The sequence below is a fragment of the Heteronotia binoei genome, chromosome 14 (genome assembly GCF_032191835.1).
Source record: "Heteronotia binoei isolate CCM8104 ecotype False Entrance Well chromosome 14, APGP_CSIRO_Hbin_v1, whole genome shotgun sequence".
In the NCBI taxonomy this organism is placed as follows: Eukaryota; Metazoa; Chordata; class Lepidosauria; order Squamata; family Gekkonidae; genus Heteronotia; species Heteronotia binoei.
Window position 1 is genome coordinate 1,099,052 of NC_083236.1, and position 21,778 is coordinate 1,120,829.

The 21,778-nt window shown below is 49.8% G+C and overlaps 1 protein-coding gene across 1 annotated transcript in view; it reads right to left on the minus strand.

Moving 5' to 3' along the window:
- NFX1 (nuclear transcription factor, X-box binding 1) overlaps nt 1–21,778 on the minus strand; it is a 441,461-nt gene that overhangs the window by 255,641 nt on the left and 164,042 nt on the right. The gene's annotated exons all lie outside the window — the stretch shown is intronic.

The window sequence follows — 21,778 nt, forward strand, 5'->3', positions numbered from 1 at the left end:
CCATCTTTAAGGAAGGCTCCAATAGCACCCCCAAGCTCCTGACCCTGTCCGCCGCTATCAGCGGCGCACCGTCAAAAACTGGTAGGGGGATTCCCCCTCCCGGGCCGCGGTGACCCAGGCAAAGGACCTCTGTCTTCGCAGGATTAAGCTTCAGCCCGCTCAGTCTGAGCCACTCAGCCACGGCATATAGTGCCTGATCTAGATTTTCCAGGGCGCAGACTGGCTGGCCATCCATCAATAGATAGAGCTGGGTATCATCAGCTACTGGTGACACCCTAGCCCGTACCTTCGGGCAATATGGGCAAGAGGCCGCATATAGATGTTAAATAACATCGGGGAGAGAACCGCCCCTTGGGGCACACCACAATCGAGTGTGCACCTCCGGGACAGTTCCCCCCCAACTGCGACCCTTTGTCCCCGACCTTCCAGGAAAGAGGAAAGCCACTGTAAGGCCAACCCCTGAATCCCCGCGTTGACGAGGCGACCCTTCAGTAACCGATGGTCGACCATGGCGAACGCAGCCGACAGGTCTAACAGCATCAGCACCGCCGAGCCACCCCGATCCAGATGCCGTTGAAGGTCATCTATTAGGGCAACCAACACCGTCTCCGTCCCATGTCCTGGGCGAAAGCTGGACTGAAATGGGTCAAGGATGGAAGCATCCTCCAGGAAAGTCTGTAGCTGCATCGCCACTGCCCTCTCAATAAGTTTGCCCAAAAAGGGCAAATTTGAGACCGGCCGATAGTGTGCCAATTGGGCCGGATCTAGAGATGGTTTTTTTAAGAGGGGACGGACCATGGCCTCTTTGAGCGGCGTTGGAAAATGCCCTTCCATCAGGGATCTATTTATGATATCCCATACAAGATATCTAAGATCCCCCTGGCAAGATTTAATAAGTCAGGAAGGGCATGGGTCCAATTTACAAGTTGTTGGGCGAGCAGATAAGAGAATCCTGTCAACTTCCTCCAGGCTGAGGGGGCTAAAGCCATCCAGAGTATAATCCGAAGACAGGCTCGGGGCCTCGGTTTTGCTAACTGTCTCAAAACTCCCAGGGGGATCGGGGCGGAGTGACGCGATTTTATCCACACAAAAATTCGCAAAAGCCTCGCAGCCTATTTCCAATTCAATAGAATTTAGTCTGCCTTGCGGCAGCGTTGTAAGTCCTCTAATTATGTCGAACAATTGTGCCAGGCGCAAAGTTGCGGACGCAATCTTAGCCGCAAAGAATGTTTTCTTTGCGGCTTTGATTGCCATCTCATAGGCCTTCAAACTCTCTCTATAAGATGTTCGGGTCACTTCGTCTCGAGTACGCCGCCATTGCCTCTCCAGTCGTCTGAGTCCCCGCTTTTGTTGCCGCAGCTCCCGGTTAAACCAGGGCGACGGCTTCGAGCGGGGGCACAGAGGGCGCTTGGGTGCGATCTCCTCGATGGCCCTGGAGAGCCCATCATTCCAGGACTCTACCAGATCATCCAGGGAATCGCCAGTGGGCCAGGTATCCCGTAGAGCCGTTAGGAACCGTTCCGGGTCCATCAGGCTCCGCGGGTGAGCTAAAATACGCTCTCCGCCTAAACAGGTTTTTGTTAGGCGGCAAAACTCTCTCAGGCTGCCATAGACAATTCCCAGAGTGAAAGAACTGCATAGTGTGTGTCCACAGGGAGTCCACTGAACTTTCCAGAAGCCCAGGACATGGAAAGGACAACACCAACATTTTCAACGGCAGCCACCAGACCTCCTCCCTGCCTTGTGCAGCTCGGAGAGAGGCCCAGAAGGGTGGACAAACACAAGGCAGGCAGGAGAGGGGAAGGAACAAGGACAGGCAGACAGGGCTGGCCATAATACAAGCCATGCCCCCTTTACTTTCAGTGGGCAGGGCTAGTCCCTCAGGGACAGTGAGAGGAGGTGTGTAGCCCACAAGGCCTGCTTCATAACCAGTTGAAGGCCAACAACAGGACATAGAGGCCAAGACCTTCCCCCTGATGCTGCCTCCTAACACTGGTTCTGCCTCTGAATATGGAGGTATCCACATGGCAAAAATGAGAGACATGGGTTTGAATCCCCACTCTGCCATGGAGGTTTACTGGGTAATCTTGGACTGTCAGCCTAGCCTACCTCACAGGGCTACTGTGCAGATAAAATGGAGGAGAGAAAATGATGTAAATCCTTTTGAGAAATCACTGGGGAGAAAAGTGGGCTATAAGGGAAGCAAATAAATAAATGGAATTTTGTTTGTCTCCATACAGTGAAAAGCTTCAGCTGTCCATTCCTACATACTAAATCCATGTTAAAGGGAAAGGACAGCTTTCTCCAGCCCTGTTTGACTCTTCATACGGAAAGGTACTTTTCTAAGCAGCAACATATGGTTAGAAATAACAAACTAAGAGACAATGTGGTATAGGATTTAGAAACCTAGAAACATAGAGCTAGAAGGGTGTTCTAGTCTAATCCCCTGCATAATGCAGGAAAGTCACAACTATTGTCCCCCTGCACTCCCCTCCACCCTCCACCCCTACTCTATGCCCAGAGGAAAGCAAAAGCCCTCCAAGATCCCTGGGCCAACCTGGCCCGGGGGGAAATTCCTTCCTAGCCCCAAAGTGGCAATAGGCATGTAAGAAAAGGCCATGAGAACAGAGTACTAAGTATGTGCATTTAGATCTACCTCATCCGAAAAATATACCAAAAAAACTCATATTGGTATTTTTCATGTATTTTTCCATATCCCAAATGAATCCAGGATTTTTCAGGAGAGCCCCCCAAAATATCCTGAAAAAATCCTGGATATATTCAGGAATTGCCAGCAAACTCCAAAGAAACAGCGGAGGGGCTTGAGCCGCTTGCTCCTGGCACCTAGGAGGTTTCAGGCTTCCTTCTGCAGTCCCTCTAAATGGGGTGCTTAAGGGGACTGCATCCCACAAAACAGCTAAGGGGGGGGGGGGAGGAACCACTCTCCCCGCAGCATAGACGGGGCTGTCTTGGGCGGTGGGGTTTCAACCAAACTGCCCCAAAGAGCCCACAAAGCAGCTGATACCGTGGGGAGAACTTTCCACTCCCCAACTCTGGTGGGGCTCTTTTGGGCAGTGTGATTTAAACTGGGCTGCCCCAAAGAGCCTGCAAAGCAGCTGATTCCCCCAGGAGCACTCACCCCACTGCTCAGGTGGGGTTCTCTTGGTCAGTCCGGTTTAAACTGGCCTGTCCCAAAGAGACTGCAAAGCATCTGAAGCTCTCTTGGGCAGTCCCATTTAAAAACATTGTTGTGTATGTGGACTTGAGGACTGAACTGGATGTTCCTGCCTTGGGAACAATGGGCAGCCGGATCCAAATCCCTGCTGCCCTCCACCAATCACAGGCCCTCTGCTGGTGTGAATGATCCAATCATGTGCTTGCGCAGGAACCCTGAGTTGTATATAGTTGGCCCCATTGGCCCAGTTCTTCAGTCTTGAGTGCAGCCCTATACTATGCTGTGCCTAATAAAGAGCTGATGTTTCACTACCACCTCACCTCTTCTATGCGTGGAACCCATGCAGTTTAAATTTATCATAGAGTGGGAAGGGGCCATACAGGCCATCTAGTCCAACCCCCTGCTCAATGCAGGATCAGCTGCCCTAGAGCATCCCTGACCAGTGCTAGGGGTTCTGCCATCCCAGGCAAGAATCCCCCCCACCTCCGCCACCCACATAGGGGGTGGGTGGGTGGGTCTGGAGGTGGTGAGGGCAAGCAGGGCAGCAGTAGGGAGGGCTGGATTAACAATTAGGCCAAGTAGGCACTGGCCTATGGGCCCCCACGTCTTTAGGGGCGCTGGGCCAGCTTCCCCCCCCAGTTTCCCCTCCTTACAGCCCTTACAGCTTGCATGCACAGCCAGCCACTGAGCCGCTGTTTGCCCAGCTTGCTTGGTACGGCTGCTGCTGGCATCATTGCCAGGTTTGCCTCTCTCTGCCTCTCCCCCACAGCTTTGTCAAAAGAGCTTTTGAGAAGGTGCCTGCAGGCTGCAGGGGGGGCCGCAGATGGCAGGGTGGATGCTCTGATGCTGAGATTATTTGCAAGGGGCCCCCCAAGATTTCGACTGCCTAGGGGCCTCCACAGGGTTTAATCCAGCTGTAGCAGCAGGAGACAGCAGCACACAGCACACATGTCATAAGAACATAAGAGAAGCCATGTTAGATCAGGCCAATGGCCCATCCAGTCCAACATTCTGTGTCACACAGCGGCCAAATATATATATATATATATACACACACACACATACACACTGTGGCTAATAGCCACTGATGGACCTCTGCTCCATATTTTTATCTAACCCCCTCTTGAAGGTGGCCATGCTTGTGGCCGCCACCACCTCCTGTGGCAGTGAATTCCACATGTTAATCACCCTTTGGGTGAAGAAGTACTTCCTTTTATCCGTTTTAACCTGTCTGCTCAGCAATTTCATCGAATGCCCACGAGTTCTCGTATTGTGAGAAAGGGAGAAAAGTACTTCTTTCTCTACTTTCTCCATCCCATGCATTATCTTGTAAACCTCTATCATGTCACCCCTCAGTCGACGTTTCTCCAAGCTAAAGAGCCCTAAGCGTTTCAACCTTTCTTCATAGGGAAGGTGTTCCAGCCCTTTAATCATTCTAGTTGCCCTTTTCTGAACTTTCTCCAATGCTATAATATCCTTTTTGAGGTGCGGCGACCAGAACTGCACACAATACTCCAAATGAGACCGCACCATCGATTTATACAGGGGCATTATGATACTGGCTGATTTGTTTTCAATTCCCTTCCTAATAATTCCCAGCATGGCGTTCGCCTTTTTTATTGCAAACGCACACTGCCTTGACATTTTCAGTGAATTATCTACCACGACCCCAAGATCTCTCTCTTGGTCAGTCTCTGCCAGTTCACACCCCATCAACTTGTATTTGTAGCTGGGATTCTTGGCCCCAATGTGCATTACTTTGCACTTGGCCACATTGAACCGCATCTGCCACGTTGACGCCCACTCACCCAGCCTCAACAGATCCCTTTGGAGTTCCTCACAATCCTCTCTGGTTCTCACCACCCTGAACAATTTAGTGTCATCCGCAAATTTGGCCACTTCACTGCTCACTCCCAACTCTAAATCATTTATGAACAAGTTAAAGAGCATGGGACCCAGTACCGAGCCCTGCGGCACCCCACTGCTTACCGTCCTCCACTGTGAAGACTGCCCATTTATACTCACTCTCTGCTTCCTATTACTCAGCCAGTTTTTGATCCACAAGAGGACCTGTCCTTTTACTCCATGACTCTCAAGCTTTCTAAGGAGCCTTTGATGAGGAACTTTATCAAAAGCTTTCTGGAAGTCAAGGTAAACAACATCTATCGGGTCTCCTTTGTCCACAAGTTTGTTTACCCCCTCAAAGAAATGTAACAGGTTAGTGAGGCAAGATCTTCCCTTACAGAACCCATGCTGAGTCTTCCTCAATAACCCGTGTTCATCAATGTGCCTACTCATTCTGTCCTTGATAATGGTTTCTACCAACTTTCCCGGTATTGAAGTCAGACTAACTGGCCTGTAATTTCCTGGATCTCCTCTGGAACCCTTTTTAAAGATGGGGGTGACATTTGCTACCTTCCAGTCCTCAGGAACAGAGGCAGATTTCAATGAAAGATTACAGATTTTTGTTAGAAGATCCACAAGTTCAACTTTGAGTTCTTTCAGAACTCTCGGATGTATGCCATCCGGACCCGGTGACTTATTAGTTTTTAATTTGTCTATCAGTTGTAGGACCTCCTCTTTTGTCACCTCAATCTGACTCAGGTCTTTCAACACCCCTTCCAATATTAGTGGTTCTGGGGCGGGCAAACACTTCTCATCTTCCACGGTGAAGACGGAGGCAAAAAATGCATTCAGCTTCTCAGCCATTTCCCCATCTTCCTTCAGTAATCCTTTTACCCCATGGTCATCCAAGGGCCCCACTGCTTCCCTGGCTGGTTTCCTACTTCTAATATATTTGAACAAATTTTTATTGTTGGTCTTTATGTTTTTTGCAATATGCTCCTCATAGTCCCTTTTTGCCTGCCTGATCACAGTCTTGCATTTGATTTGCCACTGCCTGTGTTCCCTTTTATTAATCTCACTTGGACTGGTTTTCCACCGCTTAAAGGAGTCCTTCTTACCTTTTACAGCTTCCATTACTTTGTTTGTTAACCATGCTGGCCTCTTCTTATACCTGTTTGTGCCTTTCCTAACTTGTGGTATGTATTTTATCTGAGCTTCTAGGATTATAGTTTTAAATAGTCTCCAAGCTTCCCCAAGGGTTTTGACCGTATTTACCTTTCCTTTCAGTTTCCTCCTCACATGCCTCCTCATCTCAGAGAATTTACCCCTTTTAAAGTTAAATGTGGTTGTGGCGGTCTTTTTGGGCAACTCCCTATTTATACAAACGGTGAAATCAATAACATTATGGTCACTGTTCCCAAGCGGCGCAATCACTTTTACGTCTCTCACTAAGTCTTGGGCATTACTTAGGACCAGATCCAGGATCGCCCCACCCCTGGTAGGTTCTGAGACCATCTGCTCCATAGCACAGTCATTGAGAGCATCAAGAAACTCAATCTCTTTCTCTCGACCAGAACACATATTGACCCAATCAATCTGCGGGTAGTTAAAATCACCTATTACGACACAGTTTTTACATTTAGCCGCTATCTTTAATCCTTCCATCATATTATAATCGTCCTCTCTCTTTTGATTTGGTGGGCGATAACAAACTCCCATAGTTAAATTTCCTTTTGGGCCCTCTATTTCAACCCAAAGCATTTCTAAAAGGGAATCTAATTCTCTGACCTCAGTCTTACTGGACCGTATATCCTCTCTGACATACAGAGCCACCCCACCTCCAACCCTTCCCTCCCTATCCTTCCGATATAACTTATATCCAGGAATCACCGTGTCCCACTGATTCTCCTCATTCCACCAAGTTTCTGAAATTCCCACAATGTCAATGTTTTCTCCCAACACTAAACATTCCAATTCACCAATTTTACTTCGGACACTTCTAGCATTTGCATACAAACATTTATAATTTCCCAGGCAAGCTAGGCCTGCCACCTCTGTCCTGCCGCCTCGAGACTCTGGCAGACAGTCCATACTGTTTGTCACCATCACAGTGGACAACTCTGATCCGTTACTCGGTAGAAAAATAGAAGCCAACCCTTCATCTCTTTGAGACGAGTCCTCCCGAACCAGAGACATTCCATCTCCTGTCGGCTTTCCCCCAAGATTTAGTTTAAAAACTGCTCTGCCACCTTTTTGATTTTAAGTGCCAGCAGCCTGGTTCCATCCGGAGACAAGTGGAGACCGTCTCTTTTGTACAGCTCCCGCTTGTTCCAGAAAGCATCCCAGTGCCTAACAAACTTAAACCCTTCCTCCTTACACCATCGTCTCATCCACACATTGAGACTTCTAATTTGCGCCTGTCTCTCCTGCCCTGCACGTGGAACAGGTAGCACTTCCGAGAAGGCCACCTTGGAGGTCCTGGCCTTAAGTCTCCCACCTAGCAGCCTAAATTTCTCCTCCAGGACCTCACGACTGCATTTCCTTACATCGTTGGTGCCAACATGCACCACGACCACAGGCTCCTCCCCAGCACTCTCTATCAGTCTATCTACTACACGTGTAATGTCCGCTACCTTCGCACCAGGCAGGCAAGTCACCATACGGTCAGTATGCTGTTTTGCCACCCAGCTGTCTACTTGCCTAAGGATCGAATCACCAACTACCAAGACCCCCCTTCTCCCCCTGCCCAGGGATGGTTCCTTGGCGTGAAAGGATACCTGCTCACCAACCGAAGAAGAGGTCCCTTCTGAGGGCGCATTCCCCTTGTCCTCAGCAAGGTGCCCTGTTCCCTCTCGACCCTCATGCTCTCTGGCAGCAACGGGGCTGCCACGTTCAGAGTGGGGCTCATCTAATATGCCCCCGAGAGTCTTCCCCAATTGCCTAACTGACTGTCTCTGCTTCTCCAGGGCAGTCACCTCGGCCTCAAGGGCACGAACCCGTTCCCTGAGGACCAGGAGCTCCTTGCATCGAGCACACACCCAAGACTTCTGTCCTGTGGGCAGATAGTCATACATGTGACACTCAGTGCAAAACACTGGAAAGCCCCCACCCCCCTGCTGGCATTCTACCTTCATGATATATATATATATTAAATATACAGTCCTCTTTAAATGCTGTTGTTTACGTGGCTCCCCTTCTGGAAGGTCAACTTACCTTATTGGGAGAACAAGGAAATCAGGGATCTGGGTTCCCGGTCCTTAGGAAGCCCCCAGGCAAAGAGCCACAGGCCAAGAGCCCTTTAGCTCTCACCCTTCGGCTCGCGCCAAAGGCTCGCGCCTTTGGCAAGGCGCAGCTTAAAATGCAAAGAGGGTGGAGTAGACCACTCCTAAGCAATCATCAACAATTACTCTCAATCAATCAATCAATCAATCATTTTCACCTTTAGCCCACTCACCCAAACATACAGCAGTTCCCCAGCTATCACAACTCAGCCTTTTCAGCAGTCACCCAAGCCTCAGAATGAAGTCTTTCAAAACACAGAAATTCTTAGCAACTTTGCCAACTGTCTCAGCCTTTCAGAGCTGCTCAGCATGTCGCTGCCATGCTGCCTCTTTCTCCTGGATGAATATACAGAAAGGGTGGTGGGGCACCTCTGTGCTGCTCAGAGGCTGTCTTCCCTACAAGGGGAAGCAAAACCTCATGGCCAGTTACTGCAAAAAGTATTCTGAATTTTTGAACAGGTAATAAAGTGCTTCAAAGTGCATAAAGTTCACACTCATACTCTTATAATACTGTAAAAACAGTCACAATTCACAATATGCAGACCCAAACAAATAATCACAATACACATTTGCAAATAAGCCAAAGCCTAAAGATGTTCCAAAAAGCTTATCTGTTTGCAGGAGCGCAGCTCAATCTTCTTAGGCTCAGCATTGAAGTGCAGTCCAGTACCAATAATTGGATGAAAAAGCACAACGGCAGACCGGTGTCCACATCATTTCCAGTGAGCTTCCTCAGGTGCATATACAGTACTGAGACTAATAAAGGGCAAAATATAATATTAATTCATACATTGTACTGATGGATAACCCAAAATTCAATTGGTATAGTACTTACTAGTGATGCAATCATAGGTTTATTTTGAGTCATGCACAAACGCTGGCGTTACCCAATCTTTCTTTCATGTTAGATCTCATTGCAAGCTGAGAATGGCCACCAAATCACCATAAAACGTATTACTGGCAACATGAAAGAAAGATTGGAATATAAGACATTGAGCTTGTTTATACTGTGATTTGCTGGGATTTGATATGAAAAAACAATTGGAATATAAGAAAATTGTAATATTTTATTAGATGGTATAGGGCATGTGTCCCTTTAATAATATCGCGTTATGTCACAGCTGTTGCCAGTTAACCTTTCTTAGATTGTATGGGTACCAGTTGCTCCTCCTGAGCATTCTAGGTAATGTCAGCATTTGTGCATGACTCGACCGTCAAACAACTCTTACTTGTAAAACCATTTTTCCTAATATCCAATCAATACCTTCCTACCCTTAATTTAAACCCATTATTATAAGTCCTCTTCTCTGCTGCCAACAGGAACGGCTCCCCGCCCTCCTCTAAGGGACAGCTTTTCATAAAGTTATAGAGAGCAACTACCTCTCCTACAGACTGAACATGCCCAAGTCCCTCAGCCTTTCCTCACAGGGCTTGGTCTCCAGGCCCCTGAGCATCTTCATCGGCTCCATTCTGTCCACTTCCTCCTTGAAGTGAGGTCTCCAGGTATGGCCTGACCAGTGCAGTGGACAGCAAAACTATGACATCTTGCGATCTGGAAGTTATACCTTTGTTGATACCCCCCAAGATGGCATTTGCTTTTTTTGTTGCTACATCACACTGGCTCCTCATATTTAACTAATGGCCCATTTGTACCCCAAGATCTTATTTACAGACACTGCTACCCAGAAGTGTATCCCCCATCTGGTATGTGTGTTTCTAATTTTTGTTACCAAGATGTAGAATTCGGAACTTATCCTTGTTAAATTGCTTCTTCTTCACATCTGTTCACTTTTCCAGCATGTTCAGATCTCATTGAATTCTATTGTCAAGTCTCCAACAGTTCAGTGATCAACACCAGGCCATTCAGAGAATAGTCTTTTATTGACACTGACAAGTTTGGAGCAAGAGGGTTCTTGGCAGGCAAATGCTTTCTACTTATACCTTATGCTTAAACTGCTATATATTCAAACCCAAGGCACAAAGCAAGCAGTCCCTTCCCTATTTTTCTTTCCCAGGCACCTTGCAGGTGCACACGTATCAGGCAGAGATGGCCTTGGCCATCCCGGAGATCAGGCAGAAAGAATGCATCCTTCGTTACATAGAGATAGGAGCTGGCTAAGCGAGAAGTGAAAGTAACATCCTGGCTAAATGGCAAGACGTGCTCTTGACATCTATCTTCCAGTGTATTCACTGCTGCTCCCAATTTGGTGTTATCTGTAAATTTAATGAGTAGCCCCTCCGCATCTTTGTGCAGTCCAGTTCAAACTCTTCCTGTGGACTCGGCAGGGGGTCTCTTGCCCTGATTCTGGTTTGTGGTTTTGCTTTGGTGACTTGGCTCCTGTTTGACTTCCTGGACTTTGACCTTGGACTGACTTTGGACTCTCACCTGCCTTTGCCCTGAGAATGTGACACATGGTTTCTGAGGTTTGTAGCAAGGTAGAATGGCCCCCCTGCAGGCTAGAGATGCTAAAACTCACAGCAAGTCTTCAGGTGACTCTCCTCTAACTGCCTGGCAAGTTTGGTGAAGACTGGATTTAAGGGGGCCGAGTTACAGCCCCCCAAAGCAGGTGCCCCCTGGAAAGTGCTCTCTTAACCAGGAGTATGTCAAGTGGACCCCCTGTCAGTGCATGAAACTCACAAAGGACCTCCCTGGGAAGCCTCCCTGCCTGCCCTCCATGTTTGGTGAGGATTGACAGGGGGGGGATGAGTGGCACTCCCCCCAGAAGCAGGTGCACTCTGGGGAAATCACCGCCACAGGCTCAGGAGGAGTTGAACAGACTTGGTTCTATTGCAGTTTATATTTATTCATGCAAGTCTCTGGGGGAATTCAATGTCTCCATTCAGAGTTTTAAAATGATGACCAATTTCGCACTCAGCTTACCCCACGGTCATCTTCCTCTTCTCTGCGCAGCATCCGTTGGATTTCCCACTATCTGCGCTGGAGTTACAGGAAGTGTTGTCAAGTCTGTGTATAACTCTGGCTCAGTCAAAGAGCATTCTGGTAGAACCAAAGTATATTCAAATGCTGCTAGCTTAAACCTTCCCTACCCCCCTCTCTTTTGTTATGTAGCATTGCTTTGAAATGGAGAGATGTGAAAGCCTTATCTGCGCCTTCTCAGGCCTGGCTCGGCAGGGAGTCAGGAGCCTGTTACGATCAAGGCCAAGCAGGCCTGAGAACGAATTGGTAACATCAATGTGTGAATGTTCCCCGCATAACTCCCCCCCGTAGGAATCCCTTTGAAGTGTCCCATATATGCTGGTATCTACTGTATGTTCCTCAGTCTTTCAATATTGTAACAGTATCAATAAACTAGCAACAGTATCAATAAACTAGTTTCTTTGTATCAACAACGACTCGTTATTGAATCTGCCGACCTGACATTTTGAAAGACTCACGATTCAAAGTTCAACCGCCCTGGCAACTTTGTAACCAAATGGCCAAAAAGATTCTGGGAGACGGGGAGCTTCCCAACGAGGAAGGGGAGCAGGAAGCACCTTGGCACGTCCTGGACACCAAGAGAGCGGCTGCTTCCCCTCCGCAGTTCCAACTCGTGATCACCCCCCGGCAATACCATCAGCGGACCTCAACCACCACCATGGACCACCACCATCCGCCGGGATGCCATCATGACCCGCCACATGAGAAGGGTGCGGATGGCCGAGCCAGAAGCCGCCAACCCGGGCATCATCGAGCCGGGCGAGGTGGACAGCATCGTCGTCGTCCAGGTGCCGGAGGACGATGCGGAGTGTGCTGGAGAGGGGGAAGAGGAACCACTGCTGAAGGACATGCACGAGGAGGATGCCTGCATGTTCCGAGCCATGGTTCGAAAAGAGGTTGATGGGGCGATCAAGGGAATAAAAGACGAGATGCACGTGATGACCGCCCAGCTCTCCTACACCTTGGGTTTGGCCGGATCCCGGAGGCCCCAACCGGCCCCACAGGCTTGGGCCCCAGCAGCTCCGCCACCGGCGCCACCAGCTCCCCCAGCGAGAGGGCCGATGCCGAGGCCCGCGGGCCCCGCAGCCCCAAGAGACGGGGGGCGAGGCGAGGAGCTGGAAGCCACCTTTGACGGGGACCCGGAGGAGGTGGACTACTTCGCCATCGAAGCGAACAGCTACATGTACTACTGGGGGAACACCTTCCCCAATGAGTTCAGCAGAGTGGACTATTTGGGCTCGAAGCTGAAATGTTTCTCCAGGCTCTGATGGCCCAGTATGAAGACCCCCTGAAGGAGACGTGCGCACTGGCAACTCTCAGAGACATGAAGCAGGGGTCCCGATCCATCCGAGAATATGCCGCGGAGTTCCGGGTGAATGCGGCCAAGGTCCGAGGGTGGAGCGAGCTGATGAAGATCGAACACTTCACCTGGGGCCTGAATGCCAGTATCCTGGATCGGGCCCTTACGCAAGCCAGACCCAATACCCTGGTGGGCTGGATCCAGCTGGCAGGGGAGGTAGAGACCAACATGAAGCGGGTCGCAATGCAACGTCAGCACCAGTCGGGGAAGAGCCAGCAGAAGCCTTCCCCCCCTAAGCCTGAGGTCAAAAAGCCCACCGGGGAGTGGCCGCGGGGCCCCGCAGATGCTTCAGGTGCAGCGATCCGAACCATCTGGCCTCCAGCTGCCCGAATCCCCTGTCATCCAAGGCCCCGCAAGGGGGGGCGAAGACCAATGTCCTGACCCCAAAGAAGTCGACCAGCCGCCCTAAGGAAGCGGTGAAGAGCAGCATTGCGGTGGCCGAGGAACCGGATGAGGAGGTACTGCTGTCAGCCAAGTTGGGTGACTTGGCCTGGGCATCCGAGCTGGCAGGAAACGAGACCGACCTGCTTTGAAGGGTGCCAGCCAGCAGGTCGAGCCGGAAGAGGCACCAGTGAGGGTCAGAGTAACGGGACGTTTATACTTTGTCACAGTAAAGCTCTTGAACCCCAAAGTGAAAAGGTTCATGCAGGTCCGGGCCCTAATAGACTTGGGGTGCAACCGAGAACTGATATCCCCCAAGATAGTTGAGGTGCTAGGGCTTGAGAGCTCGCCGCTACCCTGCCCCATGCAATTTGAACAGATGGACGGGTCAGTAATGCGAGGGGAGCCATGTAAATTAGAAACCCAGCCCCTCCCGATGGGGATCGAGGAGCACTGGGATCAGGAAGCCTTCGTTATTGCCCCATCCTGCTCCTACCCGATGGTTCTCGGAGTGGGCTGGCTAGAGAAACACGAGCCCCGCATTAGGTGGGGGGTGCAGACCATCTGGTTCCCCGACCCCCTCTGCGTAAACCACCTGTGGGATCCCACCTGGGGCCCATGCGCTCCGGTGGCCAAGGATAGGGCGTGCATGTCGGTGGAAGAGGTCCACACCGTCCCGAAAGCCTACTGGGACTTGATGGGGGTATTTAGCGAGCAGGGAGCTAATGAGCTGCCCCCCCATCGAGACACAGACTGTGCCAAAGAGCTAATCCTGGGGGAGACCCTGCCCAAGGCAAAGCTTTACTCAATGGGGTGGGCAGAAAAGAAGGAGCTTCGTAAGTTCCTAGACCACAACTTGGAGTGAGGCTTCATTAGACCAGCCACGGCCCCCCACGCCGCCCCAGTCCTTTTTAGGAAGAAGAAAGATGGCTCGCTTAGACTTTGCACAGATTTTCGCTGGATAAACGATATTTCCACGTCCAACGCCTACCCCATCCCCCTCATCCGGGATCTGCTGAGTACGGTTTCGGAAGGCAAGATTTTCACCAAGTTGGACTTGAGGGACGCATACTTCCGAGTGCACATCAAGGAGGGGGATGAGTAGAAGATGGTGTTCAATACGCCTATGGGACAGTTCGAGTACTTGGTCATGCCGTTCGGACTACAAGGGGCTCCGGGAGTATTCATGAACTTTATCAATGATGTGCTCAGAAAGTTTTTGTTTAAGGGGGTGGTGGTGTACCTGGATGACATCATTATTTATTCACAAGATGAAAAGTCACATGTAAAATTGGTAAGGGAGGTGCTCAGCATCCTGCTGGAGCACCAATTGTATGCCAAACTGTCTAAGTGTGAGTTCCATCAGATGGAACTAGATTATTTGGGGTTTCGCATCTCTGAAAAGGGGTTGGCAATGGACCCGGCTAAGGTGCAAACTGTATTAGACTGGGCTCCCCCGAGGACACGTAGACAGCTCCAATTGTTCCTCGGGTTCGCAAATTTTTATAGGACCTTCATAGAGGGGTTTGCCCAGATAGCCCTTCCCCTAACCGAGCTCCTAACGACGAAAGGGAAAGGGCCCGAAGCGAAACAGCCGGGAGCCAGGCTAAATTGGACTCCGAAGTGCCAAGCGGCCTTCAACAAACTGAAGCGCCTGTTCACTAGCGAGCCGGTCCTGACGAGCAGTGGGCCTTTGTTGTGCAATGCGACGCCTCTGATGTGGCCGTCGGAGCCATCCTCATGCAAAGGGATGGGGAGGGGAAACTGAGGCCCTGTGCATACATCTCCCGGAAGTTCTCGGGAGAACAGAGGAACTGGTCAGTGTGGGACAAGGAGGCTTTCGCTGTCATGTTCGCTTTAAAAACGTGGCAGTCCTGGCTAGAGGGAGCCAAAGTACCATTCAAGATCTGGACCGATCATAAAAATTTGGAAGCCCTCACTGGGAAGCGAAAACGAAGCGAAAAGCAAATTCAGTGGGCGGGGTTCTTTTCCAAATTTGATTTTACACTAAGGCACATCCCCGGGACGAGAAACTTCTTAGCGGACGCCCTCTCCTGGCTCCCGCAGCACGAGAGTCAGAGGGAGGAGGTAGTAGATTCCTTGATCCCACCTTCTCAAGTGGCGGCCATGGTAACTACCCGGTCGCAAAAGAAAAGGGAGCTCGAGGGACTAAGTAAGGAAAAACTGGCCGCCGAGACAGAAAGGGAAGTAGAAGAGCGGCCAGAGGGGGTGCTGAAAGGGAGCGACGGACTGTGGTACAAAGGGGGAAAGCTGTACGTCCCCAAAAGCTTAAGAGCTGAAATACTACAGTTCTGCCACTCCAACAAACTAGCGGGGCACTTTGGCTACGTAAAAACCCTGCACCTCATCAGCAGGCAATTCTGGTGGCCGTCCCTAAAGAAGGACGTGTCAGAGTACGTGGCCGGCTGCCCCATTTGCATCATGGCTAAAAGGAGGGGTGGGAAAACCCCAGGGTTGCTAAAGCCCCTGGAAACAGCCAAACGCCGCTTGTCAGTGGTGTCCATGGACTTCATTGTGGAGTTGCCCCCTTCCCATGGGAAAACAGTGATCTTGGTGGTAGTGGACACCTTTTCCAAGCAAACCCATTTCATCCCCTGTGCCCAACTGCCCACAGCAAAGAAGTTAGCCACCCTGTTCTTTAACCACGTGGTGAAACTCCACTCATTCCCAGACAAGGTCATTAGCAACCGCGGACCGCAGTTCGTTGCCACCTTCTGGCGGGAGTTCTGTAAACTGGTAGGAATAGAACAGGGTTTGAGTTCAGCCTACCACCCCCAGATGGACGGACAGACAGAGAGGGTGAACAGGGTTCTGGAGCAGTACCTCTGCTGCTTCATCAACCACCGTCAATCCGACTGGGTCGACCTGCTCCCGTTCGCAGAGTATGGGTACAATAACAGTGTGCACAGCTCCACCAAGGCCTCCCCCTTCTCCACCGTGCATAGGTATGAAGGCAAGCCAATGCCCTTACCGCCAGGGGAAGAGCCCCCCTCAGATCCCACCGCTTTCGAGCAATGGTGGCAGGGACCGAGTAGGAGCTGGAAAACCATCCAGGAGAACCTGGAGGCAGCCAAAGAGACTTATAAGAAACACTATGATAAATCCCACTCTCCTGCTTGGGACTTCAAGGTGGGGGACTCGGTGTTTGTGTCTACCAAAAACCTGCCCCTCAATCAACCATCTAGGAAACTGGCCTATAAGTTTCTGGGGCCCTTCAAAATCAAAAGAGTCATTAACCAGGTGACGGTAGAACTAGAGCTGCCAAAAGCACTTAGTAAAATACACCCTGTATTTCATTGCAGCCTTCTTCGTCGGGACCCCGGGGCTTCGGATTGGCATCCTCGAGTACCAGACCCCCAACCTGTGCCAATTGGGAACTAGAGTCACCACGAGGTCCAAGAAATCCTGGACTCTAAAATCAAAAGAGGAATTTTGTATTACCTAGTAAAATGGAAACATTTCCCAGTCAGTGAAAATGAATGGGTAGCTGAGAGAGACATCTCAGCACCAGACCTGATTAAAAAATTCCACCAAAGTCAAGCTCATTTATTTTATTTATTTATTTATTTATTTATTACTTTACATTTATATCCCGCCCTCTCCGCAAGCGGACTCAGGACAGTTTACAACATCATAAAAACAATCAATTCAATAAAACATATAAAAACCATAATTTACTTATCAATTTTAAAACTATTAGCGCTGTCTTAGTCCAATCTAGGTGGTATTGACTTCTGACTATGATCGCCAGCATTCTGTAGGATGTCCGGTGGCAACCCATTTTCAATCAACCACAAAAGCCTGTTTAAACAGTTCAGTCTTACAGGCCCTGCAGAACGCCGACAAATCCCGCAGGGCCCTTATAGCTTCTGGGAGGGTGTTCCAAAGTTCTGGTGCTGCCACCGAAAAAGCCCTGGATCTTGTTATGCATAACTTGGCTTCTTTTGGGCCAGGGGCAGACAGCAGATTTTTTGTCCCTGATTGCAGTGCTCTCTGGGGGATATATGGGGAAAGGCGGTCCCGTAGATAGGCAGGTCCCTGACCATAAAGAGCTTTAAAGGTTAATACCAACACCTTGAAGCGAACTCGGAATACAACAGGCAACCAGTGCAGCTCTTTCAGCACTGGCTGAATGTGCTCCCGTCGTGGTAGCCCCATTAGCAGCCGTGCCGCAGCGTTCTGCACTAGTTGTAGTCTCCGGGTTAGCATTGAGGGTAGCCCCATGTAGAGAGCATTACAGTGATCTATTCTTGAGGTGACCATAGCATGGATTACCGTCGCTAAGTCATTGTGCTCCAGGTAAGGGGCCTGCTGCCGCGCTTGCCGAAGATGGAAAAAGGCAGATCTAACGGTGGCTGCCACCTGAGCCTCCATTGTAAGGGAGTACTCAAGGAGCACGCCTAAGCTCTTGACCTTAGGGACCGGTATCAGTGGCACCCCGTCAAGGGCAGCTGGATCTCTCTCCCCGGACCGCCCCGACCCAGGTAGAGAACCTCCGTCTTCGTCGGATTCAATTTCAGCCGACTCAGTCTGAGCCAAGAGGCCACGGCTTGTAATGCCAGGTCTAGATTTTCCAGGGTACAGTCAGACTGGCCACCCATCAGTAGGTAGAGCTGGGTGTCATCCGCATATTGATGGCAACCCAGTCCATACCTCCTGACAATCTGGGCAAGGGGGCGCATATAGATATTAAATAGCATCGGGGATAGGACCGCTCCCTGCGGCACCCCACAACTAAGAGAGTGCCTCTGGGATGCTTCCTCCCCTATCACCACCCTTTGTCCCCGATCTTGGAGAAAGGAAGTCAGCCACTGCAAGGCAGATCCCTGAATCCCCACATCGGTAAGGCGGCTAGTCAGTAGCTGATGGTCAACCGTATCAAAAGCGGCTGACAGGTCTAATAACAGCAGCACTGCAGAGCCACCCTGATCCAGATGTCGCATAAGATCATCCATGAGAGCGACCAGAACTGTCTCCGTCCCGTGACCTGGCCGGAAGCTGGACTGGAATGGATCCAGTGCGGAAGTGTCCTCCAGGAATCCCTGCAGCTGAGTCGCCACCGCCCGCTCTATAACCTTACCCAGAAAGGGAAGATTTGACACCGGCCGATAGTTCGCCAATGTGGCCGGGTCTGCTGATGGTTTTTTTAAGAGGGGACGGACCACTGCCTCTTTAAGAGGTGTGGGAAAGATCCCTTCAGTCAGGGACCTGTTGATAATGTTCTGTAGTGGTTCACGTAGCCATGTTTGGCTAGCCTTTATAAGCCAAGACGGGCACAGATCTAACCTACAGGTCGTAGGGCGTACAGCTGCAAGGATCCTGTCGACTTCCTCCAGACTGAGTGGACTGAAGGAGTCCAGAATTGAATCAGAAGACGTGCTCGGTGCCCCAAGTTCATCTACTGTATTAATTATGGCGGGTAAGTCGTGTCGGAGTGATGAGACCTTATCTGCGAAATAGCTCGCAAAAGCCTCACAGCCTATTTCCAATTCTCTATTATTTTGTTTGCCCTGCGGCAATTCTGTTAATGACCGAATTATACTAAACAATTGTGCTGGGCACGAGGTCGCAGATGCGATTCTGGAAGCAAAGTGTTCCTTCTTTGCAGTCCGAATAGCCATCTCATAGGCCCTCATAAATGACCTATATGATGTTCTCGTAGCTTCGTCACGAGCGTGGCGCCATTGTCTCTCTAGTTGTCTTAATCGTTGTTTCATCGATCGCAGCTCCGGGGTATACCACGGAGTGGATCGTGATCGAGGATGAAGAGGACGTCTGGGAGTGATTTTGTCGATGGCCTCGGAGAGCCGGTTATTCCAGGTCTCCACTAGTTCATCCAACGAGTCGCCGGTGGGCCAAGGGTCCTGCATAGCCATCTGAAGCCGCAGTGGGTCCATCTGACTACGCGGGCGAGCCAAAATCTGCTCACCGCCTAAACGGGACAGGGGTGGTATGTCCACACGGGCCTTCAGGACCTGGTGGTCAGACCATGGCACTGCCTCGGCAGATATCTGACCCATTGTTACTCCCGCCGCAAAGATCAGGTCTAGTGTGTGCCCAGCCTGGTGCGTGGGCGCTGTTACATATTGGGAAAGTCCCAGTGCTGCCATGGAAAGCACTAGGTCCGTCGCGCGAGTGGAAGCTGCGTCCTCAGCATGGACATTGAAGTCACCCAAGACTATAAGTCGAGGGTGCTCCAATGCCCAGCCTGTTACCGCCTCCATCAAGGACGGCAGGGCACTGGCTGGTGCGTTAGGCGGACGGTACACCAGCCAGATTGCCAAACTTTCCCCAGCGTCCCATTCCAGGCCCACACACTCCACGCCCTTGATCTCTGGTGGCCTAAGTATCCTGAAGGAGCAATCCTCCCGCATGAAAAAGGCCACCCCTCCCCCCCGCCCGCTAGTCCGGGCCTGGTGGAGGACGGAGAACCCAGGCGGGGCTACTTGGGAAAGAGCAACTGTCTCCCCCTCCCGCACCCAGGTTTCCATCACGCAAGCCAGGTCCATGTCCTGCCTGGTGAAAAATTCCTAGGGCTGTGGAAGCAGCTTAGGGGGGCAGTATGTCAAGTCTGTGTATAACTCTGGCTCAGTCAAAGAGCATTCTGGGTAGAACCAAAGTATATTCAAATGCTGCTAGCTTAAACCTTCCCTACCCCCCTCTCTTTTGTTATGTAGTATTGCTTTGAAATGGAGAGATGTGAAAGCCTTATCTGCGCCTTCTCAGGCCTGGCTCGGAAGGGAGTCAGGAGCCTGTTACGATCAAGGCCAAGCAGGCCTGAGAACGAATTGGTAACATCAATGCGTGAATGTTCCCCGCATAACCCCACCCCCCGTAGGAATCTCTTTGAAGTGTCCCATATATGCTGGTATCTACTGTATGTTCCTCAGTCTTTCAATATTGGCCTAGCCTCAAGTAACAGTATCAATAAACTAGTTTCTTTGTATCAACAACAACTCGTTATTGAATCTGCCGACTTGACACTCGTGCAGCAAACAGAAACCGCTAAAAAACAGCTTCCGTTCACTGCGCGAAAGCTGCGACACTTTCTGTAACTCCGGTGCAGATAGTGGGAAATCCGACAGATGCTGTGCAGAGAAGAGGAACGTGACCGCGGAGTAAGCTGAGTGCGAAATCGGTCGATGTCTAAGTAAATTTGTTAGGAAATCCAAGTCCCTTTACATTCTGTGCAATTATATCCAGATTTGTCATTTTATTTATCCAAGACTTCAGATAGATCTGATTTCATTCCACAGCAGAAATTTCCATTATTAATTAATCGCTGGTAGACACTTTACTTTAAATGCCTCAGGCTTAGTGACGGAGAAAGCGAAATGCTTCAAAGCCACCCATCCATCTCTTGTTCTGGGGGTTTAACAATGTCTGTTTCTACACTTGACAGAAGATTCTCTCTCAGTGCGCATTTAAGATGTTCATCTACATTGCATGTCAAGCAATGTTTCATACGATCATAACTGTCTCTGTTTATTATGATATAACTGCTATACTGTACCTGTTACTAACCATGAATTCAAGCTGAGGCACATCAAAGCAATAGAGTTAGCTGGCGCCCCTCCCTGCACCTCTCTCGCCTTTACTAACAAATGCAGGAATTCTCTCTTTGAAGATAAAGCCTCCAGGGACATTTTCCCAGGCCTAGTTTGGACCCAGGAAGAATAACCGCAGGGAGATAAGAGAAAGTACTGTGTGACTTTTCACACGTGAATACAAGACTGTTTAGCAATTGTAGCTTTGTTTATAGAACCTTTGATGTGCCATCTTTAAAATATGCATTCTGCTGTTACATTGTATCAGTTCCAAAACTTGGCTCAATAGAATCACATGGATTATCAATAAAGCTATACTTTGTTTCAAAGCAAGGACTAGTTACTTTGAAATCCACTTGCTTGACACATGTCACCATCACTTCTGTCTGGCTTTGCATTAACTTAAGTCATCTACACTCCTTTTCTTGAATTGTCATCAAAAGCGGTTTCACCCCAGAGTTGCTCCTCACTTTACAAGCGTCTTTTTGAATGGGAGTTTTCTGCAGGTGGATTCAAGGCTCATAAAATCAGAATCAGCCCTGAGTGAAGAAACAGCCATTAACACTAAACAAGTGGAGTTGCTACACTGCAATCCTCAGGCTTTGTCCTTAGCAGAGCTGCTGGATGAGACGAGGTGTTGGCAGGATTGCTCAGAATACATAAAAGCAGCTCTTGTCCAGTAGCCAAAACCAAAAGTTTACCTTTAAGAATGTTTACAGGCCTTTTGTTCTATTTCATGGAGGGCCACATAAGAAAGACAACGGATTTTCCATCCTTGTCTTTTTTAAAGGGCAACCCAGTGCTGATATCAGCTGCTTTTCTGACTGCTTCAAGATGACATCAGTGGATTTAGCCAAGTGTGTCACTGCAGGGTTAACAAGGGGATATTCTCAACACATCAGTTGTGCCTTCAGCCTGACAGCTTTCTGAGAGTCAGACTGAAAGAATGTACTGAAAGAACCTTCAGCTATCACCAGCTTAGCTATTCTGCAGTTCTCTGAGCCAGTGAGCTTCTATCCCATCAGACACAGGTCAAGAGCCCTTCAGCTCAAGTCTCCTAGTCAGCTCTGACTTGTACTCTGACATCAGCAGAAGTCTCACTCCAGTTCCAATCAGCTGACACCCCCCCTCCCAGTTCAAAGTAATAAATAAATTTTTAATTTATATCCTGCCCTCCCCACCGAAGCAGGCTCAGGGTGGCTTTTCCCTTTGGTCAGAACTGAAAGAACA